We start from the raw sequence: 14,192 nt of genomic DNA on the forward strand, positions 1-14,192 counted from the left end.
ATCAATGGTGAAAGAAGACTTTTTTTTAATTTAAAAAAAAGTCACAATCTTGATTTCAATATTTGACATAATTGCTTCTGAATCAATCAAGCATATTGAAACCCAGTCCATCTCACTAATACTCAAAGTTCCTCAGTGGCTCAGTGAAAACCAAACATTCTTTTTGCACTGGTTAAGAATGAGCTATTTCTCACCTAGAATGAGATTAATGAACAAAAACATTTTTAATAAAATGGAAATAGAATGGGCTGAGGCATGCAAACAGAGAATGAACAGAGTTCAAAATAATTCACTGAGAGAAATGCAGACTCGTATCAAAGAATCAGGAAGATAAAAATGGACATGATTCATATTTTCTCATTTTAGAAGAAATTTTTAGCCTTTTTTTCTGGATCATTGACAAGAGCAATATTTACTACTCATCCCATATTGACCAGAAAGGACAAAGGAGGAGTCCAGAAATTTGTCCTTGGTTACATGTGCTAAATGTGCAGTGTAGGAGCAGCTGTGCATGGAACTCTACTTCCAAAATTAGGTCCACTGAAGTGAGCACTTGTGCCATATGCCTGAGGACAAATTTGTTTCACCCCAAAGAGGAATTAATGATTCATATGGATTCTTCACAATTCATACCTTTTTGATCACTTTTTACATCTTTTAAATTGAATTTGGGTGATCAAACGGACATGGCAAGATAAAGTCAAGCTCTCCGAATTATTAATCTAAGGCCTTTGAGATGTTTGAGTCCAGTGCCACAGCCACAACACCATAATTGCCATTACGTAGCCTGAATAACATTGAACAGACTTTTTTTTAAGAGGAGGCAGAAAGCAGTGCTTTGGAATGAAAATCCATTTAGGGAAGTCCAGACCTTGTGCAATGTTATGGAAAATCTTCCCTCATGCAGTCCTGTATTGTGCCAAGGTGGAAAGTAGAAATATTTATAACTTTGCTTTTCCTCACCTTCTGGAGCAACAAAAATCAGTTTAATTGCAGACACTGGCCAACCCAGGATAATAAATGGATTCTAGAAAATTTCTGGCAGCCCACAATCAACTTGTTCCACTATTGTTTGCACTGATTTACAGCATAATTACAGCTTGCATTACTGCTGTCAATGTCAGCTCTGCTGATGTGCGCAAGGACAATCTATAATTATAAAGATTCCATTATAGACCTCTATTTTGCACAGTAATATTCATAAATATATATTCAGTTAACATATTCATCTATATTTTGTTCAAAGATATATAGATGTGTGATAAGAATCACTAAACAGAATGGATAAAATTTATTCTGCTCCCTGGCTTCCCAATTACATTAACATCTGTGTTGCTGACAATTTTTTAAAAAAAGGTCAGCTGACATACAGTTTGAAACTTCCATTCTGATTTCTTTTTTCAAAAAAAATTCTTGTACAGCAGCCAGTTTTAGCATGGAGAATCAGTGCAATCTTAAACCATTATGTGCATGAAATTGTGGAAAATCATTCAAATGATTTAATGAAGGCTTCGATTGCTCTGAATTAGTTGCTATATAATTAGCATGTATGTTGATTAAATTCCTATCCAGTATACACACATGTGCATACACAGCTCTAAATCATACATTATACTTGGGTACAATGATTGAAAAAGATTTTTAAAAAAAAGAGTTGATTTTATATTTAGCCTTTCATTACCATGAAATATGTTAAAAATTTAAAGCTAATGAAGTGCTTTCAAAGAATAGTCTTCATGTAACACGGCTTCTCACAAATAGCAATGTGATAATGTCCAGATTAGCTGTTCTTAGTTATGCACAGCGATAGATGAATATTGGCCAGGACATCAGGGATTGCACCCTTGTTATCCTTCAGAATAATATCATGGATCTTTTACAACCATATGGAAGAGTTAATATCTCATTTAATTACTCAGCTGAAAGGCATACTCAGACAGTACAGCAGCATACCTATAACTTTACTTTGGTGTGTTGGCAAGATTATATAACCCAAAGTTTTATTGAGGGACTTGAACCCATAATTCCAGAGTGTAATGCCATGAGGGTTGAAGTCATAGTTGCTAATCTTATTTCCATTCACCAAAGTGATGGATCTTTTGCTGGTGGGACAACTCTGTTGGTAACAGTAATAGTATAATCAGCAGTCAGATTACTCCCAGGGTCACAATGTGCTCTTAATGTGCACCAGTGTTGGTGCTATTAAAATCTCACATACTGATGACCAAAAATGAAGGAGTACAAATTTCATAAAGTTTTACAACTTGAAATGTTCACAGAGGGTAAAGAGAGGCAGTTCATAAAGGAATTTGAAAACAAGAATGAGAATTTTAAAATCAAAACTTGTTTTAATCACCTTCCATTGAAGGTCAATGAGCACATGGATAAACAAGACACTGCAAGTTAGGACATGGAAGGCAGAGTTTTGGATGATCTCGAGCTTTCTGAGGTTGGACTGAGGGAGACAATCAAGGAGTGCATTGGGATCATGTCTTGAAATAACAAAGGCACGAATAAGACTTTTATTAGTGGATGAGCTGAGGCAGGAGTAAGGTAATGTTATTAGGTGAAAATAGACAGTCTTGGTGAAAATATGGATATCTAATCCAAAGCTCATCTCCAGTCAAAAATAACACCAAGTTTGCAAACAGTCTGGATCAGCCTCGGGCAAATCCACAATCCTTAGCCAGCATTGAAAATGAACCCGATGTTACTTTTTGGAGTGGTGGACTATTTTATACCTTTACTTATTTTAGAACAATCTTCAACTGCCACCTGCCCTTTACTCAATTGATAAATGAGCCCAGCAGTTGAAAAGTCATGAATTATGGGAGTAAATTGGTCGCTGAAGAAAATCAGGTGGGGTGTAAAGACCAATATTACCTGATATATTTTATCTAATTGGAAAGTCATTCAAATCCAGCCAAGAGCATCAGACTGCCAGTCCACTCCTCCTGTAAAACTCTGTGCATTGAGCAACTAAAATATGTGTTAGAAAGAAATGTTACAGAATTTGCATGCATTGCTATTTAGTCTCAATAATAAACCTAAGAATATTAACAAATCTGATTTAAGAAACAGAATCTGTTGGTTACAATTTAAAAAAGAATTGATACCTTAAGCAGTCAATTCTTACGTAAGAGTTTTGCTTTCTTCATATGCTGAGACTTTTCCGATATGCTATTTTCAGCTATTTTTATTCACTTAGCGCTTGCTGCCTTTGCAATAGATGCAGAATTACTGCAATGTTTGTGTCCTTGAAGTGAATCACACTGAACGTGAGTTTCGGTGATCTCTTGGAATGGAGCAGTTTTATAACTACTGAGTAGTCTGTTTATAGCAGTAATGTTGCTGGAGTTGGGAGGACAAGCAGTCACCATGGGGTGGGGAGCAGGGCTTTACAACCACAGTGCTACAGCAGAAAACTAATGATGTGGAGAATGTGGGGCCCATTACATAACAAATGTCACTCTCCATTAAAGATGCATTGATAGTTTGAGTGTTGTGTGACAAGCCCAAGTCCCTCTTAACCCTTGCTTTCCAAATGAGGAAATGGAATTTCACAGGGTTGGCACGAAAATCACAACAATGAATGATATTTGACAGATTTCTTGGAATAGACACAGAAGAACACTTTGGTCCATTGTAAGAACTATCAATATTGGGTGCCTATTTATATTCCTCTCTCGAAATTTAGATGAATGTAGATATATTTTCAGATGTGGTGATTGAGAAAATATTGCAAGCCAGGATGTTGGAAAAGCTGTCTTTTCTTCTTTGAATGGTACCAAGGGATATGCTACAGCACATATTTTAAAAACAAAATAGCCTAATGGGTTACCACAACTCCATGTTTATATGGGATTCTCCAAGCTTAATTTTCCCTCTTTCTCTCTTGCTTTCCTTAGGATTGCACAACAGCTCTTTGCACAACAAGCTTTAACAATATGCTTCTGAGGCCTAGACGAACTACAACAGGCTCCTCTTGGCACTGGAAACATACCACAATCTGAAAACAGCAAACTAAAACACTATTTCCACAAAATCCTCCAAATTCACCAGAAGGAAAAGTGAACCGATATCAACATCCTTTCCCAGGCCAGCATCTCCTGTAATATTGCCCCAGATGTGCCACATTGCATTCAGATACATTGCATTAACAATTATGTTTGCATGCCTGTCACCAGACTCCTGAAATAGATACCAGACAGAGAAAAAGATTCAAAGTTGTGCTCCAAGCTCCCCTGAAGAAGTATAACATCCCCACCAACTCCTGGGAATTTCTGACCCATGACCACACAAAGCAGAGAATGACTATGAATTGAGAACCTCGAGGCCGTGGACAGGGGACACACAGAAGTTTTGTGTAAGCGACGTGCATTCCTTCACAAGCTTCCTACCAACTCAGACTATCAGGCCACCTCCTGCCCTATCTGTGGATTAGGTTGCAGTTCCTAGATTGACCTCATTAGCCACCTCAGAGTGACCAAAACCAGAGTGAAGGCAAATTATCCTCAATCCTGAGGGGCTGTCTAAGAAAAAGATGTTGGGCACAGTCAGATTTAACAGTACTTCATCATCTCTTGTATACCATGGGAACATAAAGAATAAAGTAGTCCACTCAGCCCCTCGCATTTATTCTGTTATTCATAAGATTATAGCCTTCAGGATTTGACATTTATACCAGTTGTTGATCAATATCTCTTGATACTCTAATCCAATAAAATTCTGATGATCACAATCTTAAATTTCAATGAAACCCAGTTGCTGTGACTTCTTATAAGCAACCTCCTCCTTTCACTCTGTTGATGTACAGAGGGATCTGGGGGTCCAAGTTGAGAGGTCCCTGAAAGTGGCTGCACAGGTTGATAGGGTGGTAAAGAAGGCATATGGCATGCTTGCCTTTAATAGTCAAGGCATTGAGTTCAAGAGTGAGAAAGTTATGTTGCAGCTTTATAAAACTCGAGTTAGGCTGCATCTGTAGTAGTGCACTCAATTTTGGTCATCCCATTACAGGAAGGATATAGAAGCTTTGGAGAGGGTGAAAAAGAAGTTTACCGGGATGCTGCCTGGATTCAAGGGCATGTGCTTTAAGGAGAGGTTGGACAAATTTGAGTTGTTTTCTCTGGAGCAGCGGAGGCAGAGGGGAGACCTGACAGAGGTTTATAAGATTATGAGAGGGATAGATAGAGAAGACAGCAGGTATCTTTTTCCCAGGGTCGAAATGTCTAATACTAGAGGGCATAAATTTAAGGCGAGGGGAGTAAGTTCAAAGGAGATGTGCAGGGAAAGTTTTTTTGCACAGAGAGTGGTGGGTGCCTGGAATGCCCTGCCAGAGATGGTGGTGGAGGCAGATACGATAGGGGCATTTAAGAGGCATAAATTTGCAGACAATAGAGGGATGTGGACATTGTGCAGGCAGAAAGTGATTTGTTTAGTTAGGCATTTCATTACTAGTTTAATTAGTTCAGCACAACATTGTGGGCTGAAGGGCCTGTTCCTGTGCTGTACTGTTCTGAGTTCACTTCTGGATAGCTTGATTTCAACTTTATGTTCGTGTTCTCATATTTAGGATTCATTTAACAGAGACTTATTTTTTTTTATTTATTTATTCATTAGATGTGGAAAGGGCAACATTTATTCCTTTCCCTCATTGTCCTTTATCTGATTGGCTTGCGGGACCATTTCAGAGTGCAGTTAGAACACAACAACATTGTTGCTGGTTTGGAGTCCCAGACAGGCCTATCAAATAAGGTCAGCAGGTTCTCGTCTCTGGAGGACATCAGCAAACCTGATTGGTTTTCACAATAATCCAGTACTTGCATTATCGCTATTACAGATACTAGCTTTTAGGTTACTTAATTAACTGAATTTAAATTCTCCAACTGCCTAATGGGTTTACAGGTAAAAATTGTGGGTGGGAAAATTTCTCCTCTAAGGTTATCAGAAGAGATTCAGGACACATTTCTGCACTCTAAATTTCTATATACACCCCTTTAGGTGAGATAATTCCCCAATTTTCTTGTCAAGTCAGAGTTGAGTTTATTGTCATATGCACAAGTACATGTATGCACAGGTGCAATGAAAAACTCACTTGCAGCAGCATCACAGACAACAATTAGAGACACAACATTCACAAGAACATAAATTAAGCAACATACAAAATTATACATAAAAGAACAAAGTCCATTGCAAAATGGTCATAGTGTTGCTATACTGATGTAGTGATCAGGGTTGTGCAGGTTGGTTCAAGAACCGAAAGGCTGAAGAGAACTTCTAATCTCATTTTGAGTGAAAGCACAGCTATCCAAATAGGCAAGACAAAAGTAAAATATTGCAGCTGGAGAAAAGTTGAAATTAAACTATATAATGCAAGGAAAACTCAGCAAGTCAGGGTTATCTTCTCTTGATTTGCTTTTTAGGGAGAGAGAAACAGAGTTAACATTTCAAGTCAATGTCCTTTTACTGGAACAGCATAACTCAAAATGTAGAAATATTATAGAATCTTACTGCATTGGAAAAATGAGGAGGATTTCCCCAAATTCATCTTGATGGAAGTTCGTAGCTCATTGTACATGGTTGTAGTAATAGGTATCATGCAAACGTTGGATATTTTGGAAATAATCTTTAAAAAGTTGCCTTTTGAAAGGGTCTAGCAACTAGTCAGGAAATTTCCTGCAATTTTTCTCTTACGAGGTTATTTGAATTCTTTTCAGCACTGCACCTGAGTCTTATTCATCTACTGGGGGTCCCTTTTGTGCTTTGCATTTTAATTTTATGTACATTGTTTTTCATGCATTGAATTAATTTCAATGCAATCAGACTCCAACTGCTGAATAGGTCTTGCCACACAATATTGCATACAGCAGGGTGTCTTGGCTTGTAGTATTCCCTCATCAAAGTTGGGAGGCTGGAGTTCACACAATCTGACTGCAGGAACAGCTGAGTTGGAAAAGAAAATGTTTTCTTTCAGATAGAAAGCAGGACACCATCCAGTGGCCAATATATGTTCAGAGATGGAGAACTGATGATATTCAGTACCACTCCTTCAGTTCACAGGATATCATTGGCTGCTTTTCATTCTGCCCAATACTTTGCGATGTGTGGATTCTTTGCTCATCATCTTGGCTGCCAGGCAAATGGGAGGAGTGGAATGAAAATGAGCTTTGCCAATACATTAACTGGGCAGCTGGTGACATCAATTAGTGGAATGTATCCTTTCCATTTGCCTCATTGGCTTCTTTTAGCAGGGGGTCAAAAAGCCAGACTGATAAGGGGCATTCTAGTTACGGTCCATTCCCCTTGCTGCTTATTGAGCAGGCTAGGAGGCTCCAGTCAACTTGGTTCTCAGCTCACTTGGCATTACAGACCCCAGAGTCTAGGAGGTTCCTGTTTTGAAAGAATTGTCTTCCTCACCATTGCCCCTACATAAAATCTCCATCCCAGACAAAACCCCGGTCCCAATCAATCTTCCTGCAGACATACTGAACTTTTGGATAAATGAATTGCTGATATTATGGGAAGTTCAGGCCAACAATGACTTTCTAGCCTAGTCAGGATTCCTCACTCATTCAGCAACAAAAGAAAAATACCTTAATTGAGCACTTATCTCACGGCAGCTTGGAGGATTTTGCTGTTTCAAAAACGATTGCATTGTTCATTGTGTTTCAAAAGAATATTTGTAATGTGCAGACACAGGAACCTGCAAAAACTGGAATCCTGAACAAAAAAAAAACTGCTGGAAGAAATTAGTAGTCAAATAACATCTGTGGAGCTAAAGGTATGGTGAATATTTCAGGTTGAACTATTCTTCCCCAGAAATTTAGCAAGGCACAAGGAGGTGTATTTTCAAACACTGACTACAAATAGTCAAAAGAGCTTGTTTAACCTAAATGTTGCCCCAGTTTTAAAGACAAAGTTATTGCCATTTAATGTAATTGCCCCATTAAACGGGCACTAGATATGGGAAATCTGTGTATGCCGAAATAAAATGAAAATCCACAGGCTTTCAACAAGGCTTTCAACAAGGCGAGTTTAACCTTCTCACAAACAAGGATCTCCTTTTGCTTTATTGAATGGTAAAATGAGTCATAATTACTATCTCGCAAAGTTTTTAGATCAAATATCAGATTTCATGTATGTTGATTGTAATTTCCTCAATATTTCAAGTAAATCCAGATATTGTTAAATTTCAGCACTTAGCTTAATCATGCCTTTACATTTCCAGTCTTAACATAACACTCCGTAAGTTATTTAAAAAGAGAATGTTAAAGGTACCTTTTCCTTCCTGGTTTGCTGTCAGGGAGAATTCTTCATTGTGATTGGCTGCTCAGCCTGCTTGATGGCTTGATCACTCTTGTTGGATGACAGAGATACCTTTGCACAACGTCACATAAATGAAAGGGATCTCCATGCCAGAGGGATCAGTAGTTCATTATGGATCTTTAACTGCTGTTACTTTTGACCAGAAATTCCATGCTCACATTTTACATATCTCAATTTGGCTGAGCAGCAATTAGGCACATTTACAGAACTGATCATCAGGAAAGAGTTCTGCAACATCTATCCACAGGTGAGGTAATAAACTGAGATACAGTACCATCTAGAAGTAGAAAGAGAATCTTGATGAATGAGAAAGCTAACAAACATTGAGGCAATGTAGCACTGGGTACAAGATTTGTGTCTGCAACGTATTAAGATTTAACCATTCCAGAGACAGAGGATCACCAACAGAGGAATAAAATAAATATGCAGGGTCATGGATAGTCTTCTCAGCATTTCCTGCCTGATCTTAATTTGTTTTGCCTCTTCTTCCTCCTTTCCTGAGCTTTGTGCATATGTAATCATGAACCTCTTTGAAGTCTTAATGAGCATTGCAACATTTTGCATTACATTCAATTATATGGAACAGAAAGGTGTAACATTCAATCATGATCTTAACAGAATCAATGGTATGGGTCTTGTTATTGTTTCAGTGCCTTTGTGCATAAGATGAGAAGAAAATGATAAACCAAGGTCACTATACTATTGCAATACACAAAAAGTGCAGATGGAACTCAGCAGGTCAGGCAGCATCCATGGAGGGAAATAAACAGTCAACGATTTGGACTGAGACCCTCCATCAGGACTGGAAAGGAAGAGGGCAGAAGCCAGAATAAGAAGGTGGGGGGGGGTGAGGAGGAGGAGCACACGCAGGCAGGGGAGAGATAAGTTCAGGTGATAGGCGAGTCCAGGTGAGGGGGGAAGGCAGTGGGTGGGGGAGGGGAAGAAGATGTGACAAGCTGAGAGGTGATAGGTTGAAGAGGCTAAGGGCTGAAGAAGAAGGAATTTGGTCGGAGAGGGCAGTGGACCATGGATTAAAGGATAGGGGAGAGGAGATGGTCAGGTCATCAAGGTGGGGGAAGGGAGCCATAAGAATAAGGGGAGACAAAGGAGTTGGGGGGGGGGGTGGAGGGGAAAGAAAAAGAAGGGGTGGGGTTACCAGAAGTTAGAGAAATCAATGTTAAGGCCATCAGGTTGGAGACTCCCAAGGCAAAATATAAGGTGTTCTTCCTCCAACCTGCGCCTGGCCTCAACATGGCAGTAGAGGAGGCCATGGATAGACTTGTCAGTGTGGGAATGGGATGTGGAATTGAAGTGGGGGGCCACTGGGAGCCCCTGCCTGTTGTGGCAGACGGAGCGAAGGTGCTCAACAAAGCGGTCACCCAATCTGCGTCGGGTCTCACTGATGTACAGGAGGCCACACCGGGAGCACCGGATCCAATAAATGACACCCTCAGACTCACAGGTGAAACCCTGCCTCACCTAGAAGGATTGTTTGGAACCCTGAATGGTGATGAGGGAGGAGGAGCAGGGACAGGTGTAGCACTTAGTGCGGTTGCAGGCATAAGTGCCGGGGGGTTATCGGTGGGGAGGGACGAGTGGACAAGGGAGTTGCAGAGAGTGGTCCCTTCTGAAAGCAGAGAGAGAGGGTGAGGGAGGATGTGCCTGGTTGTAGGATCCTGTTGGAGGTGGCGGAAGTTGCGGAGAATGATGTGTTGGATACAGAGACTTGTGGGTGGTAGGTGAGGACAAGGAGAACCCTGTCTCTATAATATCTAAACTGCCAGTCACTTGTTAGTAATTATTGCTGGGAAGTGTGGTTAGAGCATATTCTCTTGATATACAGATCATTTCATCACATCATTACCTTGAGGTAGTGAAATGATCTGTATGGATGGCATGCAGAACAAAGTTTTTTTTACTGTACCTCTGTACATGTGACAATAATAATAAAGAATACCAAGACTCTATTGAGATCCATGGGCTCATACAAGAGGATGTTACACAGCAGTAGCATTGTTTGACTAACTGATATCTTCCAATTCCTAAAACCTATTTCTGATATTCCAGGGAATCATAGCCATCAGGAGAGCAAGTGGAGAGAAAAATTTGAATTTAAAAGAAACATCACAGCAATAAACCTCGCAGCTTGGTGCTAGCCCTAAGTTCCACACCAATTTGTTCCAGTTCAGCCTGTGTGTCAGCTCCATGTCCACAGCATTTTACATTTACAAACAAAAATATCTATTGCTGGTGAAATGTATCCAAAATCTGTCAATAAACACCACCCGATGCATTGCTTGATTCTCTTTGGTCAGACAGAGCAATCACATGGAACATCCAGAGAAGGGGAAATACTAGTTGGAAATTTGTGCAACAAATAAATCTATGACTAAATTCAAAATATAATACTTGAAATTTATGGATGAATCTAGTCTGCAGATTATGATAGACAACTTTGAATTTCTCGCAGATGTTTGTTGACTTGTATATGGCTACCAAGAAGAGCAAAGTTAAAGTTACAGGATGACAATTCCCTGGCCCTTTCTACCCCTGCATTGAAATGCGTGTATAATAATAAAAAAATATATATTGTCAGCTGTCAGACGTTCTATAATTATTTGCTCCAGGTCATCTTAAAAGACATTTAAATGCAGCAAGACCTACTTAAATGCTAGCCTAATATAAGGTTCTAAGAAAATACCTGAAAAAGCAAAATTCTTAACGAGCTCCAATATGATTCTGTTTCAGAGGCCTTTTCACACATCTATTTTCTTTTGCTGCATTTTTTGATGTCAATTTTTATGCACTCTTAAGCAGGTCACCAAAAATCATATGCTCTGGAGTCCGAGTGAAAATTGGTACTGCTGTTATGTGACGTAAAATCTTACTCGAAGCAAACACTACAAAGTATCAAGACAATAGGTACCGAAAAGGAAGATTCTTAAAATTTAAATTGCATTTATTTTAGGGGAGAGTCTACAATGTTATTCACTAAGCTGATTTCTCAGCTGATTCCTTTGCCAAGTTATTTACAGTATGGACAGGTGGTTGGGTGCAGAGTCATCACAGAGATTTAGAATGTGGGCCCCATTAAGGATGTGGAATTTAAATCGTTCTAAATCAGTACTTTTTCTTGCTTTCTATTCTGCCATGCCAGGCTGTAAGAAAGATCAACTTCCATTTATATAATAGGTTTGTCAACCTTAGGACATTTCAAAATACCTTAGAGCCAATGAAGTATTTCTGCAATGCACTTACTGCTGAATTGCAAAAATAAACACTGCAGCCAATTTGCACACAGGAGCTCAAAAAGTCAGTAATGTGACAATTCTGGTGACATTGATTGAGGGATACATATTGGCCAAAACACCAGGCTTCTCTTTTTTTATGCTTTATCTGAATGAATAGGTCTTATGGAAGCCCCACATACCATACCACTCTTAAAAGAGCACAGACAAACTGGACTTTCCTTCAGCTTCTTATGGTATGGTTCCTGCATTATTTTTTGAATAAGTCAAAGTCAAGTTTTATTGTCGTATGCACAAGTACTATATATGCACAGGTGCAATGAAAACCTTATTTGCAGCAGCATCACAGGCACGTAGCATCATTCACAAGAAAAACATAAATTAGACAAATTATACACAATTTTTACAAGGAAAAACACAATTGGAACAAAATAAAGTCCATTTTAGTGCAAAGTGATCAAAGTGGTCACAGTGTTAATAAACTGTTGTGTCTAGGGTTTTGCCGGTTGGTTTGAGAATGGAATGGTTGAAGGGAAGTAGTTGTTCTTGAACCTGGTGCTATGGGACTTCAGGCTTCTGTACCTCATGCCCGATGGTAGCTGTGAAAAGATGGCATGGCCTGGATGGTGGGGATCTTTGATGGATGTTGCCTTCTTGAGGCAGCGCCTCCTGTCGATGCTACTGATGGTGGGGAGGGATGTGCCTGTGATGTATTGGTCTTGTAATTGATTAGAATATTTTCAGAATAATAGGCATATTTGGATTTCTATAACAAGATCTTTGTTTACTCCTGTATTTGGAAAATCCAAAGAAAAATCCTCGATTATTGTGCAGTCAGCAAACTGCAAACTGTAAGTGAGATGTTTACAAGATTTAAGCAGGACAGGAACATTTTTTTCAGAAAAGTAGGCAGATGAAAAAGGAGTTTTTTTTTCAACAGCAACTGTACTGGGAACTCAGGGATCCAGAAAGCAATTATGTTGAAGCCATAGGATGACGGGTTTGTTTTGATGTGCACCAAATACATTATTTCACGTTTGAAGTTCTACATGATGAAAGACGAAAAGACAGAGAGATAACAAGCACTGATGCTGTACTGCCTGTTTCTGCCATTTTGCCATCAACCATATCTGGAGGCTATAGCAGCCTAGCAACAGCCAAAGAAAGCTGCCTTCTCTGGGTTTGCAGTCCTTTATCAGCTGCTGCACATTCAGACATACTGTTTAAAGAAAGCAACTTGTATAGGAACTATTGTGATTTAAAACATCCCAAATGAGTGTGGTCCATTACCTTAAAAGTTGTAATGAAACAATATTCTTGAAGTGGAGTAAAATAAGCTCCAGAAATGATGCAAGTTCCAATCCACCCTTGCAGCCAAACAGAGCCCTGTACATGCTTCATTCACTGGAAAAAGTTGACATTTCACTGATGTTTCACAGGAAGGAGAGGAAAGAATTTGTGCACTCCATGCACATTCTCCACAAAAGTGAGGTGGAAATTGATATATACTGAATATTTTTCCCTGCTGAATAACTATTCAGGAGTTGTTTCCTATGGCACCCAATCTATTTCATGTTTTAGATTTTGGATTTTTCTGCAGAACAGCTAAATTTTTGAAAATCATTGAAAATGTGTAATAATGCAGGGATTACTAATGTGTGCATATGTCCTGCTATGGTTAACAAACCACAAACAACATGAAGGTTTATTACAAAGATGGTAAGCAGAACAACTGGCTGCATTTTAAGTCGATCTATATTTTTTTTAAATCCCACTGAGAATTGTCTTATAAAGTATCAATTTTATTTTGAGAGATATCAAAAAGTCTTAGTTACATGCATCAAAAATTCAGGAATCACTTGAGCAGGGGAAATACAGACCAGATTTAAGAAAATATCTGAGCCCTGGTATGTGAATCATTGGGGATATTTACATTTGGCACCTCTGTAATTCAGATCATGGAAGATAGCCTGCTGTGCCAGCACCTCCTGTTTACTTTGCTAAACTTGCTTCCTTTATTGGTATGGTAGACCCACGGAAAGGTTATAAAAGGAACCGGCGTCAGCAATGTAAACCCGGGAAGTCAGAGCACAGACACTTTTCACCCACGCTGCAGGTTACAGAAACACTGCATGTAAAAGCACCTACAGCCATAAAATCACCTGATCCTCAGCAATATGCATCATAGATTGGAAATCACTTGTACAGTGCTTGGTGACCATTGATGGTTAAATTACTACAAATGTACAAGGTTCTCGAGTTGTTTGGCATGCAAAATAACACCACTGCTGAAGGTAAAAATGCTAGTGGCTTCAAAGTAGACAAATGGAAATTTTAGATATTCCTATTTAAAATTATTATCAACTCAAATGTCCATCACCAACATTCCCCACTCCTTCCCCTAGAAACTCTGACCACTTTCCCCAGTCTCAGCTCAAATTTAGCTGCCAATTGTCTCATCTGAGTCAAAGATAAAGGAAGATGGGGACACAAGAGACTGCAGATGCTGGAGTCTAGAACAACACACAAAGCTCTGGAAGAACTCAACAGGTCAGGCAGCGTCTATGTAGGGAAATGGACAATCAGCGATTCAACTGTCCATTTCCCTCCATAGATGCT

The 14,192-nt window shown here is 39.3% G+C and overlaps 1 protein-coding gene across 8 annotated transcripts in view; it reads left to right on the top strand.

Moving 5' to 3' along the window:
• celf4 (CUGBP, Elav-like family member 4) overlaps nt 1-14,192 on the top strand; it is a 903,775-nt gene that overhangs the window by 172,253 nt on the left and 717,330 nt on the right. The gene's annotated exons all lie outside the window — the stretch shown is intronic.

Source organism: Pristis pectinata, chromosome 2 (genome assembly GCF_009764475.1).
Source record: "Pristis pectinata isolate sPriPec2 chromosome 2, sPriPec2.1.pri, whole genome shotgun sequence".
NCBI lineage: Eukaryota > Metazoa > Chordata > Chondrichthyes > Rhinopristiformes > Pristidae > Pristis > Pristis pectinata.